This window comes from Emydura macquarii, unplaced genomic scaffold (genome assembly GCF_026122565.2).
Source record: "Emydura macquarii macquarii isolate MOO-44397 ecotype Brisbane River unplaced genomic scaffold, CSIRO-AGI_Emac_v2 contig_2473, whole genome shotgun sequence".
In the NCBI taxonomy this organism is placed as follows: domain Eukaryota; kingdom Metazoa; phylum Chordata; order Testudines; family Chelidae; genus Emydura; species Emydura macquarii.
The window spans coordinates 10,239,876-10,257,080 of NW_027132610.1; the positions used below are offsets into that span (position 1 = coordinate 10,239,876).

At 40.2% G+C, this 17,205-nt stretch overlaps 1 long non-coding RNA gene across 2 annotated transcripts in view; it reads right to left on the reverse strand.

Annotated features, from left to right (window-relative positions):
* LOC137162980 (uncharacterized) overlaps nucleotides 1-17,205 on the reverse strand; it is a 36,620-nt gene that overhangs the window by 7,850 nt on the left and 11,565 nt on the right. For both annotated transcript variants that reach the window (XR_010922593.1, XR_010922592.1), the window contains one exon: nucleotides 1,002-1,170. This is a non-coding gene — a long non-coding RNA (uncharacterized lncRNA). The remainder of the gene's footprint in view (nucleotides 1-1,001; nucleotides 1,171-17,205) is intronic.

Below are 17,205 nucleotides of genomic sequence, written 5' to 3' on the forward strand. Positions count from 1 at the left end.
GCTACAGTAGCCACTTCCTCAACCCTTTTGAGAGGAGTTTATTCTCTTTACTCTTAAGTGCCCCCCTATTTGATTGATGCTCAAAGCCTCAACCTGGGTTGGCCAAATAGAAAATTCCTAGAAGGTGGGGGTGGGGGGAAGGGAGAGAAGGAGGGAGGGGGTGGTTGGAGGGGGGACCTGGAGTTAAAATGTGAATGGAAGCAAAGGAAAGTAAAACAGTTCAAGTACCTGTTTAACTATTGCACTTTAAATAAGAAGCCTTTGTAACAGAGTAGTAAAATAATATTTATTTGTGAAGATTTAAATTAGGTACAGTGCTCATATAGGTTAGTGGCAATTTTGCAGTGTAAAAGCAATCATACTCCAATGTGGAAAACATCAATCAAGATTACTATTATGGAAACAGAGTTTCACTTGATTTACAGAAAATTCCACAAACAACACATAACCCTCATTCAACTATGAAAGAACAAACCCAATATTAGTATCTAAAACTTTAAGAATCCTGTTAAGCACAAAACCTATCTGGCTTCCATGTCACAGAAAGCTGCAGAAGCAGATTTTTTCCTCAGAGCTTCTACAGCTTTCCAAGATAAGGAAACTTTATGTTTGTTTTTTAAACAGACTCAGACAGATGCACAGGCGCTGCTGCACTAAATCAAAAATATTAACACTGATTAGTGAAATGAAAAAAGCAGATAGGAAAACACTGAATAGACTTAGCAAAAGCAGAACTGTTTCATTACGAAAAGATGATAAACTCCACACCTTTCAAAAAGCACGAGGGCTTGAAGTGACGCTGAGCTAATTTTCTAAAGCTACAATTTACTTCTCAAATGTCCAGCAACTACGCATTCTTCTGATGAGATGTGGGTGGCACTTCATTTGAAGAATAATTGATGTTCCAAATGACCAGCACAAAGCCCAAAAAGTCACAGTAACTTATGTTAAACTTTAATATGCTAAAAACATAATAAATCTAATCAGGATATAGAGTTTACCTGTGTTGATCAAGTACTTCTCCGTTGCGTTTGGATTATTTCACGAGAGAAGACTCTTCTTTGCAAATAACTTAGATTCCTTCAACTCATCATTATGTGTCACAGACTCCTCCAAATGGCAGAGTCAATGTATTGCAATTGGGGAGGGGAAGCTCATCTTACAACTCATCTAAAGAAAACAGAACTGAAAGTAAAAACGGTTGATCTGTTTTTAGCTATGTAAGTGTACTTTAAAAACTCCAAGTTTTTCAAATATGTCTTTATCATTTTATAAATAACATTTTAAATCTTATACAAGGAAACTTATTAATATTGCTTGACAAAGTGGCTCCAAATTATTTTGGCAATTAAAATTGGTGGTTGCTTAATATGATTTTGGCCAAAAAAATACAATATAGTGAACTTTCACTTTTGCTGCCTCTGAGCAGTGCTAAGAGGAAACTTAGCATGGGGAGAGGTGTTAATCAATGCACAGTGAGAGGAGGTTTTCAATAAGCTATCCACAATGACACTCATCTCTTTTTCGTGAGTGATTACAGTTAACTTAGAGCTGAGAAATACATCTAAGTAGTTGAAAATCATTCCCTGAAACTTACTTTACCATCCATTTGTCAATACATCTACCATCATGCTGCCCCCATTCACCTAGATTTATTAGGTCCCTTTGGAGTTCCTCACAATCTTCCCTAATCTTGAAGAACGTAAATAATCTTTATCACCTATACATTTTGTCTCCTTTCATTTACAGATCATTTGCCAACATATTAAAACCAGTTTGAATGCAGCTTTTCAGGAACCCTAATATTAGCCACTCACAATACTGAAAATTGACCGTTTATTGTTTTCTGGCTCTTAGCCGGTTACTAATCTATGGCAAAACTTTACCTCCCAATCCATGACTTCTTTATTTTCCTAATAGCTTCTTGTTAGGAACTCTGTCAAAAGCTTTTTGAAAGTCCAGATATACTATGCCAACTTTTTTTCTTCTCCTTCATCCACTATTTTGTTGACATGGTCAAAAAAATTCTAGTAGACTAGAGAGATTTTCTTTTACAGAACCCATGCTGGTATGTCACTTTTTTTTCTAATTATTTCTTCAAACAATTTGTCTGGTACTGAAGCATGGATCATGGGTCTATAAATCCCAGGGTCACGTCTGTTGATTTTTTATAATGGTATGGGGGTATACAACATTTGCTAGCTTTCAATGCTCTATTATAGTAGCTGATTTTAATTAGATTTCCTGTTTTTGTTAGCTGCTCACCCACTTAATTCCTCAGAACTCACCAATTAATACCATCAGGTCCTGGTGACTTGTTGATCTTTATCACTTTATTCTAGCACCTAATTTTTGACACCTCAGTCTGACACAGTAATTAATCTGTATTACCTGAAAAGATTATTAATCTCCCCAAAATCCTTTACAGTGAAAACCAATGCAAATAAATCATTTAGTTTCTTTTCAGTGTCCTTATTCTCATTGTGAAGGAGTGGACTCACTGCTTCAGTGCCTCCTCTTGGCCAAAGGTGGTGTAGCAATTCTCTCCCCCTCCAGCACTCCATTCTAATGGCTGCTCTGGTCTTCCGATGGTCCACCTTCCTATGACTTGGCCATCTGGCCAGGTCATAGTTTAGTCCACTCTTTTCAGAGTAACAAGAATTCCAGCAAAACAACATCTTCTACCATGTCTTTGGCTGACTTTGGGCCCCATGGTCCCGACTCCCTCTTCTTACAGCTGTCATCCTTGTCCCCGTCTCCAGCCCCAAGCCACCAAACTACTGCTGGTAGGGAAACCTGGAACCTCTCGATACAACCAAGTTCCAGTCCAATGACCCTATAACCATCAGCAAAAGTCTGCTCAATCTAATTCCTTGCTGCTGTTTCCCTGGGTTTCTTCCTACTCAACCTCTCAAGCCTGGTCTGCATGAATTTTGTCAACAAAACAGGGCTGGTGTACACACTACAATCACCCCTCCACCAACAAAACCGTCCTGTTTTTTCGACAAAATAAAACTTCCTCCACAAGAGGTGTAGGGCTTTTGTCAACTTGCTTAGGGCGACACAGTGTCAATGTGGACACTGCGTCCTTTTACATAGGTGGTGGGGCTATCATACTTGTCAGTTTCAATGGACAAGAAAGCTCAAGCCCTGGCTCTTGAAAGCCGGGCGGCTGTTTCCTTTCCCAGCTGCGAGCTGGAACCAGAGAAGCTGCAGGTGGCTGGATCCCAGCTCCTGGCTGCGTTGACAAGGCTGCCGGCTCTGGCAGGGAGCAGGAGACTGGATCCCAGCTCCTGGCAGGGAGAGGAGAAGCCCTGGGAAGCTTCTCCGCCTGCTCCCACAGGGAGCCGGGCAGCCCTGTCAATTTCATGGCTGATCCATGAGATTGACAAGGCTGTCAGCTCCCAGCATGGAGCAGGCGAGGGGGTGGGGGTGCCAGAAGCTGGGGCAACTGGACCCCACTCCCCAGGGGCAAGAAGCCCTGGCCTGCTTCCCCCTGGGAACGGGGATGGGGGAAACCTGGGGCTGGCTCCTGGCGGGGAATGGCGGCAGGCAGCCTGCCTGGAGCTAGTCTGTGGGGCTCCTGGCAGGGACCTGAGAGACCTGGCTCTCAGCTCCCCACATTGCGCCTCTTAGGTGGGTGGAAGTGCTCCTGGTGAAGACGCACTCCACCGACCCAAGGAGGGCAGTGTAGACGTCAGCCACTGCAGTAATTACTGTGGTGGCTGAAAGTCAACATATGTTATGTCGACTTATTTTTTTAGTATAGACAAGACCTCAGTCCTTCTCCTCACAGTCTCTCTACACTTCCCTTCTTTCAGGGTTGGGACTCTCAGGGCTCTTCCCTTGGAATCCCCTAACAAAACCCCAGAATAAAACACAAAAGGCCATTTCCAACTTCCTTGGGCCTGACTTTACATCCTCTCACTTAAACGCCTCTCAGGGCTGCCTCCCTGGGAGTCCAGCTCCTGCACTTTTGCCATGTGCAGGAATTATTAATAATATTTGAAATTATTTATATGGGAAACAAACACTAATTTAACCATGAATTCCTTTATTAAATCCCAATCTAAACATGCCTAAAAAGCCTGGATGAGAAGCAATTTACTGCATCCAAACAGTAATAAAACACTTATAAACCTTTGATCAAGATACTTACAAACAGGCTAAACCCAGAGGTGTTTGGACTCATGTTGATTGACTCCAACGTGGTCAGGCAGGTATTAGCAATGAACCCTTTAAGAGTTCACTTTTTATGCCCTTCAACAAACAAGTGCTGCCACTGCCAAATACTGACTTCAGCTAAAAACCAATCTGAGACAGTTCACCCTTATTTCCAGTCTTCATCCAGGAAAGATTTACCACCTCCTTTCTTCCCAAGGCCTTTCCTCCCCTTCTTGCTGACCAATAGTTCTTCCATTGCACCTGAATTCACATAGGCTTTACCATTGGTGTGTGGGTTGAAAAGGACCCTGTTGGCTCATTTTAAGACACATTTTCTTTGTCTGCAGACACCCCTATCAGTCAGAGGCCTTCTTTTAAGACACTTTTCCTTATCTCAGTTACTCTTTGAACCAGACATCCTCCCTACTTCATTTCTTCCAGCCTTACCATTTATTATTTTCAAAGCCTTCCTTCTACTTGCTAGTCAGGGCCTTTCTTCACAGCACGTATATAATTCCTTAACCAAATTTAAGCCAACTCTCATTTTTTTAATTTCACATTTATCCTACATTTCCCATCTTAAAACCCTATATACTACATGGGATTTACTACATTAAGCATTTTAAAATATATTTGTTTTGATTTTGCAACATTTTGTACATCTAATAAACTTGACAATACAAAACCAAAATTACAATTTCCACAGTTATATTGATAACGACCTAAGCTTTGATCGACAATTTTTAACATGGATATAATCCCACATGGTATGCTTATTCCCACCAGGAGAGGTTATTTAACTCCTGAATTCCCTCTTCCTGCCTATTAAACTTATAAAATCCAGAATCCAGGGAAGGATAGGATGTCCCAACTTGGGTACTGCTTTTGCAGCCTCCTCCTGTAAGCTGAATACAGCCTGTAATTCAATTACATTACAAAAATGGGTATGGGATGTAAAGTCTTTTCATTTATCATCGCAGTGAATTTTAGTGAGAAATACAACACTGGCCAACCACAGGAACAGTCTTTGGATCCACACCAAAAGTTGTTATTTCCAGCCACCACACAATCGTTACCACTCCCAGCATAAACTGTTTTTACTTCACCAGTTCCTCAGCATCTCAACTGTATTGTGCAGTTTAGAGATATCTCCCCTAAAGCAAACCCCCATTCCAGCAACTCTGCAAGACATTGCACCTGCCTATATAAGTGTCCCCCAGGTACAAGCAACAGGACAAGTCCCAGGCTTTCCAGACCTTGTCATTATCTTGCCACAATATTTGAAGAGGAGAAACAAACTCTTTTCAAACCTTACAGGTTGCAGTGCCTTGCAGTGCTCCAACTGGTAGTCTTTTAACAATACTTTGAATGACCTGGTGTTCTGCAACTACCGAGATGGACAGTGAACATAAGAACGGCCATACTGGGTCAGGCCAATGGTCCTTCTAGCCCAGTATCCTGTCTTCCAAGAGTGGCCAATGCCAGGTGCTTCAGAGGGAATGAATGGAACAAGCAATCATCAAGTGTGAGTAGGATAAGGAGTTCTGTATCCTTTTCACAATTAACCCCATGGTATCGGATCCTTGTGAGGCGTTTCTTTTTTTTTTTTTTTTAAAACACCCATCAATAGTCTCTTTGCCATACCAAGTTTTCTGTTTCTCTGTCGTGATAAAAGAGGGCAGTTTCCCTTGTTCTGAAACAGTTAGAGTGGCTTTGATTTTGTCTAGTGCCTACCCTCCATACACAACACATGTCATGACCCTGGCTATTTTCTCTTTTTGATGATCCTCATTGGTTTGGTTATTTCATTCACTTTATGATGTACTTCTTAAACAAATTAACTACATCACGTGTATTATATACATTCAAAGTTCTTGATTAATGAATTCTTCGCTTTGCTCATTTATCTGGCTTAGTTGTGTCCATGGCCACCATGTGTTGGAAGGCTTGGTCATGTTCCCACAGGGTCTCAGTGTCCATCTGGTTCCAGACTGATGCTCCGTCTCCAAATTACCCTGCTACATCACTGACAGATAGGCTCGGTTGGCACTGCCTTTGAATTGATTTGGATGCATTTACTTCTGCATTTCTAACAAAGTCTTCCCAAGAATCCTTTATCATTTTGCCATACAATTGGCAAAGCTCTGGCAGACAAAATCATTTTTGCAAACACAATGAAATCAAATTAAACACCACAGGTACATGTATAAATTGAATATCATTGCACAAAACTTCTTTAAGGAGCCTTAATACCAATCCATCAATGGGCCCTCTGAGTTTTTCTTTTCAATGTATGGTATTTCTGCCATCTTTCCTGATTCCGAAAAGGGTACATATCACTGATCAAACAAGGGCTTACATTTTACAGGGAACACAAAACATGTGTAATGCCCTTCATGCTTAGCATACACATATGGAAAATTCAAGGTACCATTCTCCTAAACAAGGGACTGATGCTATGTGATTGCCAATCCTTACACAATCATCATGCTTTTGCTTGTCCTCAGGCCACTTGAAGAATTGCATAAGGTATCCAGTGGCATTGTTTATTTTGCACCATAACTGAAATGGGCTTCCAGCTATCACTTCAATAACAAAGACTTCCTCATATCCCCAAACTTCGATTGTTATTTATTCACCTATTGAGTTACTTTCTCCATGCACAATCACTTCAGTCTCTGTGTACACTACCAACAGCCTGAAAATCAAAACACAGTTTCTGGTGCTGCCTTCGTGGGAACCTCTAAACAATTTTAATCGAATAGCATGTAGCCTTCGATCCTTGCTTTTAGATTCTGCTTTTATTCAGACCAGACACAAAAAGCCAGCCCTGCAGCTTATTATATAGTAGGGGTCTCCCCACCTTGGTGCTGGAAACAGGGTTTTTTCCACAGTTAACTGCACACCATCAATCTGCCCCACATTTGCCAATTTACATTTTGGGCTTGTTTGTTAAAGTATGCCCTCATTTTGGCATGATCCTGCCCCTGCTACTATGCACAAGACACATACACATCTTGTAATTTTTTCTCCCAGCTATCTTACCCATTGTTCTGTGACCAACATTTATTTGATTAGGTTTGGCGTGGGGACAGCAAAGCAATGTTCTGGGAGTCTCATTTCCCTGCTTGTCACAGCAGTAAAGGGAGGAACAACAGTTGTTTATTTTGGATCCCCCTTAAAGCCATAAAAATAAGCAATTTTTCATCCCAATCTTTGCCTGATTCACTCACACACACACACCCCACTTTTTTCAACATTGTTTTGATTGTTCTGTTTGTCCTTTTTCCCAAGCCAGAAGCCTGTGAGTAATACAGTATATGAAAGTTTTGCTCTATTCCCAGCATGATGCAAGCATCTTTCATCACCTTCCTGGTGAAGGTTGTTTCTTAATCACTCTCTACGGTCTGGTGCATTTCCCACTTCGAAAAGACATACTCCACTAATACATTTACTGTAACAGGAGCTGTGGCTTTCCTGGAGGCAAGGCTTCTATACATATACTAAAGGCACCAACAATTACAAGAAATGTGTTGCCCCTTTTTGTAAGCGGTAATTCCCCAACATGGTCAATCTGCAATCTCTCTCAAGGATCCCTGAAATGTTATGCCAGGATAAATCCACATTTTGTTTTTTCTGCTGGACTATTTTTAGTACAAACCAGGCAATTGTTAAGAAATTTTACATCTTTTTTTATAATCAGGCCACCAGACTATCTTAATCAGTCGTTGAAAAATGGCATAAGCATTTTGGTGAGCCCCTAATGGCACATCATTCACCAGTCTTAACATTTCCTTTTTAAGGGGCTGTGGTTGAATCCAGAGCAGGTAAGGTAAATCATCCCCTTCATTGAGCCACCAATTTTCTGATTTACCATTTAGCTGGTTTAATTCCCCATGCATTATTTTTCATTCAAGAGCAGATACCTCTGGATCAGATTATTGTAATGTTTAAATCAAATGTTTTCTGCTTGTGCTCACATGGTAACAGCAAGGACTGGATAATCAGAGGGCGGGACACAGACCGGACCCGCGCCAGCCACAGCTTCTTTAGCAGCTTCCTCCACTGTTTTTCTTGCTTAACCACATATATCACTGATATACCCAATTTACTTGCTAGTTGGATTGATAGCATAAAGGCTCGGGATTTGCATTGCAAAATAAATTCATACTCCACCAAGGGAGATATGTTGTCAAGGCATCACAAACCCACTGAGAGTCTGAATATTTTACACCAGCCCGTGCTTGTCCTTTATTACAGAATGATGATGTCTCTGCTACAGCAGCCAATTTGACATGCAAGGCTGAATGTGTACTCCATCTGTATTGCACAGGTTCAGCCCGAACTGAGGGAGCCCAAACTGCTAATCCTACGCTTGGGGTCCTTTTTTGGTGACAGGACAACCCCTCAACATATATTGTCACACCCTCCTGCTGCAGCCCTTCAGAATTTAAATTATGTATTGCACTTGGGGTAAAAGAGTTAGAGGGCCCCCTCGAGGCAATTTCTCAAGGACACTCACATAGAGTACCATCAATTAATAAACCTGGTTGCAGAGGTGAGGGTTGTTTAAGAGGACAGACTGCAATTTGGTGTTCTTCCAGCAGCCAGCACATCTGTGTCAAGCTAAGACTAGACACTGTACCATCTTTAATTTTACCAGATAAAAGAGTCTTTACAGGAGAGAGAGCAGTGTATAGTTTCATGTATCCCAACTCCACCAGGTACCTGGACTGTGTCAGGGCCCACCACACAGCCAATACATTTTTTTTCATGGTGGGTATACAACATTTTAACTCCTTTCAGTATGCTGGAAGTAGAAACACTAGGTTTTTCTCTATCATGATAGTCTCGAGTGTAGCCATTGCAGATGTGTTTAAATGGTCCCAAAGGTTTTGTATAATCTGGGGTGCTAGGGAGTAGAATTTATGCCACAACCTCTTTTAAATTATACTGCTTGGGTATGCTGAAGGGTCCATTCTCACTCACACTTCTTCTGCAGGAGCTGGTAGAGGGGTGCAGCAGTGGCTGTGTAATCAGGGACAAAATCATGACAAAGCCTATCATGCCCAGCAGATTGCAGTGTTGTTTCTGAGTAGGGAGGGATAGCATCAAAATCACTTTAACCTTTTGTTTGTCTGGAGCTTGCTAGCTAGGTTGCAGGGTTAGTCCCAGGAAAGAAGTCTCCTGCTTTTACCAGCTGGGCCTTTATTTTGGATTTAGTTTCACTTCAGCTTTCATTAAAACCTCACGCATGGCTTCCAACATTTTTAAATGGCTTTCCCTGGCTGGAGTATGCACTAGGATATCATCTACATACATGTTGCACAACATTTAATAGGTCTTACCCTAAACCATTAGCTAGATTTGTTTCCAGTTTAGGGCATTTCAATCTTGTATATATAACTTTGGTTTAATTCTTCTTTTTTACTTACAAAACACCATATAGATTTTCACTCCCTAATGACATTTACTGTACGCCATAGTTAATCATAACTTTTGGATAAGATTTTTAAGTGATTAAGCACTTTTTTGGGGGGGTATGTATTCACTGATCTTTCTTGGTACTGGATTGGCTTCTGCTTCCAAAGCATTCAGCCATCTGAAAAAGAAAAACTATCGTGGCTCCTCTTCAGAGTTTTTATAGGATTTTAATTAAGTAGCATGTTTTATTTACATTTCTTTCACCCCTTTTACTGTATATACTGCATATTCTATTGGGGGGAATGCACATTCCTTCCAAGAGTTTAACTTGCACTATTATTTGCTATAACATTAGCCATATCAATTTTCACATGAAGTGTAACTGTTTATTTTGTAATTAGAATTCCCATGTGCTCTTATCAAAGTGACTGTCCGATTACTGAGAGCCACCTTAAGACTCCGTGCTCTCCAACACTGCTTCTCTTGTGCACCTTACCCTGCTGTTACTCCAGAGGTGCACTCTCTTTTCAATTTTTCATTTTTCTTCTGCAGCTCTTTTAGCTGCTGTTTTATTACTGAGAAAGGATCAGGGTCTTTCTTCCCACTATCCTGGTTCTGGCTGCCCCTGCCACAATCACGATCCTCCGGTCCTTATTTAAGAAGGATATTGAACTTTAGATGAGAAAAAATACCCAAAGGGTTAAATGCCAAATAACACTAGCTACCTATGTCTGGCAAAAAATGTCCATCCATTTTGCAACTTTGAATGAAAGATTCAGATGGATTTTTAGTGGAATTTTGAAAAAGCCAATTTATTTTAAACATACAAAATAGGAAAAACAACAAGAGTTCTGTGGCACTTTAAAGACTAACAAAATTTAATATTTGCAGGCATAAGCTTTCGAGAGACTTCAGCTCTCTTCTTCAGATGCAGTAATACAGAAAATAGGTAACACAGAGGCATCTTATAGATATCCAGGTGCATTGAGAACAATGGGGGAGGTGGAGTCCAGTACTTAAGACCTAATGATGACCATTGAGTAGGAGGTGAGAATGGGTGAGCAAAGTAATTTACCTTTGGTAGTGAGATAGCCACTCCAAGTCTCTGTTTAAACCCAGTTTGAATGTGTCAAATTTGCAGATCATTTCTAACTCAGCAGTTTCTCTAACACGGCTACCCCTCTGGAACTATTATACAAAATAAGGTTTTACAAACCAGCAGTGTTGGCTTAGGTCCTTAAAACCTTCCATAATTACACAAATAAAGCTACTTTAAAAAAAAAACATTTTTGCTTCACATCCCTTGCACTGCTCTAATTATTTTTTACACAACTGTTCCCAGATTACATGCCCTTCTTGTACATTCAGAGGCAGTCAAGTTTCAGTGGAAACCCCTTATTTCCTTTCAGTGATTTTGACTAAATTGTCCACAATAAAATGATTCCAATCAGATTGTCTCTCTGCCTGCAGCAGCCATTTACAACGGATTACTTACGGGCCCTTTTCCCAAAGGAATGGCCTATTTTCCTTCAGAATGGTTATAAAGGCTCCTGGGGACAAAACTTAGTGGCACTAGTAGCTACCACCTTGCCCTGTTGTATAATTTGTTTGACTATGAGGCTTCCACCCGCTGTCACTGTACCAAGTTGTATTACCATAACTGGGTTTTATCATCAAACTAAGCACTCTCTTTTTTAACACTAACATTTCCACAACCTATGGTTGTTTAATTCCCTCTAAACTCTGCAGTGTTAATTTGTGTAAAAGCTCCTTTTAACTTCTCATTCTCTTTCCTTAAATCATTTACTTATCTCCCAAAGTGACACATTCATCAGCTGATTCCTCTTGGTGGCACCTGGGCTTATCTTTGTGGGTTTTTTGCACTCATTCCTTTGCTACATGTACCATTCTTTCCAGGGTCACCCATGGGTCTTATTCTTTAAATTTTAAGTGGCATTCATAGGTATCTAAAGTACCACCCTCTATTCCCCTTATGTTACTGAATTTGCCTTTAGGAGAGAAATTATAGTAACCCCAGAAGATAAGTTGCTCTGGGCGTTTAGAGCAATTGAAATTAATGTTGGGATTCTTTTGTGGGTCTTCAAAATGCTGGAATTATAAATAGTTGAAATTATTAATATGGAAAGCCACAAAGCACTAATTTAACAATAAATTCCTTTATTAAATCCAAATGGTACTTATACAATTACTCTAAACAGTCCTTTAAAAACCTCAATAAGAAGCAACTGATTGCATCCAAACAGTAACAAAACATTTATAAGCATTTTATCAAGATACTTACAAACAGGCTAAATCCGGGGGTGCCTAGACCCATTTTGGTCAGCTCCGACATGGTCAGGTAAGTATTAGCAATGAATTCTTTAAGAGTTTACTTTTTATACCCTTCAGAAAACAAGTTCCATTGCACCTGAATTCACATAGGCTTTTACCGCTGGTGTGTGGGTTGGAAAGGGCCCTGTTGACTCATAGAATCACAGAATATTAGGATTTCCTCAGGAAGTCATCTAGTAAATCCCCCTGCTCAAAAGCAGGACCAACCCCAACCAATTCACCCCTCATTTTAAAACAAATTCTCTTTGTCTTATTTAAAACCATCTGTAGTAACCCTTATAGGTCAGTGGTCTTCTTTTTAGAAACTTTCCCGTACCTCATTAGTTATTCTTTAAGCCAGACATCCACCCTACTTCATTCCTTCTGGCCTTACCACTTATTTATTTTCAAGGCCTTCCTTTTTCCTACTAGCCAGGGATTTTCTTTACAACACGTACATATTTCCTTAACCAAACTTAAAATATCTCTAATTCTTTAAGTTTTTTATCTTATTTATCTTACACCAGGGCTTCCCACCACTGCCGGCTCCACTCGAGTAGCTGTTCTTTGTCACTCCTGGCCACTTGCCAGCCTCCACTACTCAGATAACATCCCAAGGCTCTCTTCTCTCTCTCTCTCTCTAATCTAGAGGGTAACTACAGACTCTCTCCCTAGAACTTCTGCTCAAAACTTCCTGCCTTTATAATCACTATCCAGCTCCTCCAAGTCCCCAGATGGGTTTCATCTCTAAGCCTGCCCCACCTCTAGGTGCAGCCTGACAACAAAATTGGCCACTCAGGCCCACATTAACCCTTTCAGGCCTTGTGCATGGGGTACACAAACCACCACACTCCTTAGTTGCCCCTTGCACTCCCGGATAGTCCAGCAGACCTACTTGTTTCTGATATATTCAGTTTTAAAAAATATATCAGAATGAACAGATAAACCATAACTTTTGCTTCACAATTTAAAAGTTAAATAGTTTTAATAATCATTTTTCACATTAGACACTATCCATTATTCTGAAGCAGCTTGCCAGACCTCTCCAAAGATTGATTAAAATGTAAATTTACACAATTGCATGTTTGAAAGTGGTCAGAAATGCATTCATGGGGAGCGTTTAAGCATTTGAGGGTATGTCTACATTGATGGCAACAAAGTCGCCGCCATCAGATTGATCTTTCTGGATCGACTGAGCAGTCAGTGAAGACCCGCTCAATCAATCAGGAAGTTGACCTAGTAAAACTACCTCCTCAAGTGGTGTAGCACTGTGTCAACGGGAACACCATTCCCGTCAGTACAGTGCAGTGAAGACACCATGCAGAACAGAAGCACAGCAATCGACGGGAGTTACACAAACTACTCTGCATAACTCCCATTGACTGCTGCCGAATTTCCAGGTAAGTGTAGACCAGGCCTGAGTGGCTGTTAACACAGGTGAACCTGGACACAGATCGCAGGTGGCCTTAAGAATAGGTTTTGCTACAGTAACAGATGGATTTCTACTTAAAATTCTTCACATAACCATCTGTGACACTGGGCCAGGAAGGGTTGAGCCTAGCAGGCTGAAATAAACCAAACTCAACCTTTGAGGACACGTTTAAAGGTATTAAAATGGTTATTAGTGCCATTCATTGTAAATAGCTAAGACTTTGAGGTTAAATCTTGCATTTTTAAGCGTTTGGAAGTAGATATATGTCTGTAATTACTATAATCTTGCTAGTGATTATCAATGTAACCAAATAGTTCCTGTGTCACTACAGTCTGTTAGTTAAAAAATCAAAAGATGATATTAACATTTAGATGGAACTTGAATGTAACAATACTATTGTTTTTATTTCTCTTTGAAGTTTAAGTAGTAACTAACTGTGAATGGTTGTAAATTGCTGATTACTTTATACTAATGTAGCTAGTTATCGGTGTGAATAAATAAAATAGAGGATACTTCAAAGCCACAGGTAATTAAATATTTATGCACTCAAGGATTACCTGCTGTGATGTTTGCTGACAAGAGACTGTCATAGCCTACTAAAAGACTATAAAAGGAGCCTTGGGCCTGATCCTTTTTATCGCAAATCTGTCCAACTTTTGTCAGGGAAAGTTTGGATTGCAGGATTGGGATCCCAGCACCAACCTGGAATCATCCTGATAATTCTCATGGGAGAATTTGAACAAACTCTGTACATGGACTATTTAGTCTTCATTTCTCTGGACTAGATTTCTAACAAAGAAGCTTTAAACAAGGACTGATAACCCCCAAGCTGTTTGGGTAATTTCCAGAGACCCTTTTTCAAACTAAAAACTTTGAAGCTCAGCTATCATCTCTACTCTGAAACTAACTTAAGAACTTTATTTTCATCTGTGTATGTATAATGATCTTTCAACCATTATTCTCATTTTTTCTTTTTTTAAATACATATTAGTTTAGTTAATAAGCATTGGCTTTAAGCATGTATTTGGGTAAGATCTGAACTATTCATCGACTGTTTGGTAATGCATCCAATCCTTTGGGATTGGTAGAACTTTTTCTTACATATTGATAGAAAAGATTCAATAATCCCTATCATATTTGACTTGGCTGTCTGGGTGCTAGCCAAAGGGCTGGATGGCTTTAAGGAAACTGTATTTTTACCTTCTGAATAACCAGTGAGGTGATCAGATGCTGTTTGTTGCTGGCTTGGTATATCTTACGGAAGAAAACCACCAGTATTTAGGGGTCTGCCTGCCCAGTTCTTTGGGGATTTGCCCTATTTAAAGGTATCTCATCATGGTTCCCCTAGAGGCCAAACGTCACACCATCAAAACTAGTAAAAATTATAGCAAATTAGTAAAGCTATTACATCAACAATCAGCTTCAATACACTGTTTTAAAAATATCAATGAGACAGCACAGCTTTAAAAGTATGTAACTAGCAAATACTGATAAAATATAGTAATTATAAACTAGTCTTATCAAAGTAAATTAACAGCAAAATCTTTGAGGAGCTAGTCATTAAGAGTACAACACAGTAAGTTTTAAGAGGTACACTCAAACCTGAAATATACTTTCATCACGATATGAAGACTATGTCCATCAGCTATTATTCTGGTGAGTCTGTATACTTGGAAGGATGAAAGGTTAAAAATTATTGCAAGTCCTTATTTGAAAATGGCTGACATCTTACAGCCAATAATTTGTGGCTTTTTTCTTTCTTTTAACTGTTACTTAAAAGGAAATAATTATCACTAGTACTATTAATAAAAAACAATTAAACATGTATAGTAGGTATATATTCTCATCCCAATAGGGGAAGGAAACAGAAATCTCTACACACCTCGACAAGTATGGCCACAGCATTGCTGCAGAAAAATTGTTTTAAAAAGAACGTTTTAAATGCTTCACTGTTTATTCATTTTCATATTAATTTGTTCATTAATCTGATCTGGTTGTGACAACATTTATGCATGTATGCAGCTCATAAAGTGCATTGTTTTAAAAGATTTTATTTAATAGAAATTCTCTCTCCTGCGTCCTGCAGTATTGTTTTCGGAAGTCTTTCTAAGCTTCATGTGTAAGTAACATTTTCCATTTTTCAAGCCATTCAGGAGTCTAAACTTAGGTTTTCTAATGAACTCAGGTAATTATGTTGCTTAGCCTATTGCTGATGTCCTCCAGGATTATCTCGTTTAATAACTGAACTGTTCATCAAGGCAGAAAAGAGTTCTGGGATGGGAGTCTACCAAGGACTTTCTAAATAACAGTACCATATGGTTAGTATTTCATAGTATTCAGCTGAATTAAAAACAGCTCTGTTCTGTACAGGAAAAGTAAACATTTAAATTAGATTAAATTGAAGAAGGATTCTTTCACATCTTCATTTACTTTCCATATTGGGGACCACCAGAGTCACTATGGCTTAGAGTCAGGCACAAAGATATTTCAAGGGTCTCTTAACTTTGCTCTATGTATTTGCTCCATTGAGAAGTGTGACAAGATCATAGCCCGGGATTTAAGGGGAGATTTTCCAATTTGATAATTGGGTCAGATGTATCTAAATTTAGTGAAAAAGGAAGAAGTTTAGTCATATTACAGGTGCATAGTTTTCTCTCATAACTAAAAATAGGCATTCGTGTTTTTCAATAGAATGGTCTCACAAGAAAGAGTCCTCTGTAACTGGACAATGAGTTAACTGAACACAATGGCCATAGAAGGCAACTGAAATTCTCAGTTTTGGTGCCTAAACTATTCTCCCTCTTAAAGCCCTTGCTATTTCTATGCCATACTAAACAGCTCTTCACAGATGATCTGCTCTGAGCCTGAGAAGGTCTGCTCTGTCGACCGCTGGGATTTTGTCAACAGTCCTCTTTCCCCCATCCCCTCTCTAATAGCAGTCCATACACACACTCTGGTCTGCAGGGTTAATAGTGCAGCCAACCCCGTTCCCCAAACACAAACAGGGTCACACCACAAACAGTGGAAGACTGCCCTCCATGAGAGGTTACTGCTGACTGGGGAAAACCTGAAATAGTCCTATGCATACTGTATCTGTATGTAACCAAAAAACAAACAAGGAACCTCAATAATATTTTTAGTCATGTAAGATGTCATTTTTAACATACATTTTGGGTTACTGCAAAATATTGTATTTCATCTACTTTCATGTTCACTAAATAATTTTGCTAAATCTTTCTGAAATTCACCACAGCCCCATACTGCTGACTAGTCTAAACAATTTTGTATCATTAACACACCAGCACTAGTCTTAGTGCCAGTTTCAGAAGCAGCCCACTACTCGGGTTGGTCTACACTACATAGTTAGGTCGACTTAAGGCACTACAGCACTTCCGCTGATATAAATGTCCTACTACACCACTATAACAACTCCATCTCCATGAGAAATGTAAGGCTTGTGTCGGTGTAATTAGGGCGATGCAGTGTCTGGGTAGACGTTGTGTCCCTTACATTGGCTGTTGGCAATCTTGTCAAGAAAGCCGGGCAGCTAGAGCCCAGCTGTCCCTCTGGAGAGCTGGGCAACTTCAGAACCACTCCCTGCGCTCCTGGCTGGTGAGCCCACCTCGGTGAGCTGCGAAATTGACAAGGCTGCCCAGCTCCCCAGCGGGGAGTAGATGGGGCGGGAACAGAGAAGCCAGAGCAGCTGGACTCTGCTCCCTAGGGGGCAAGAAGCCCTGGGGGACTTCCCCTGGCTCCCAGTGGGGAACAGGGAGGGGAGAAGCCCCAACAGCTTCCTTTTTTCCCCACGGGGAACAGGGAGCAGAGGAAGGGGAAGCCCGCTGGAAGACCAGGAG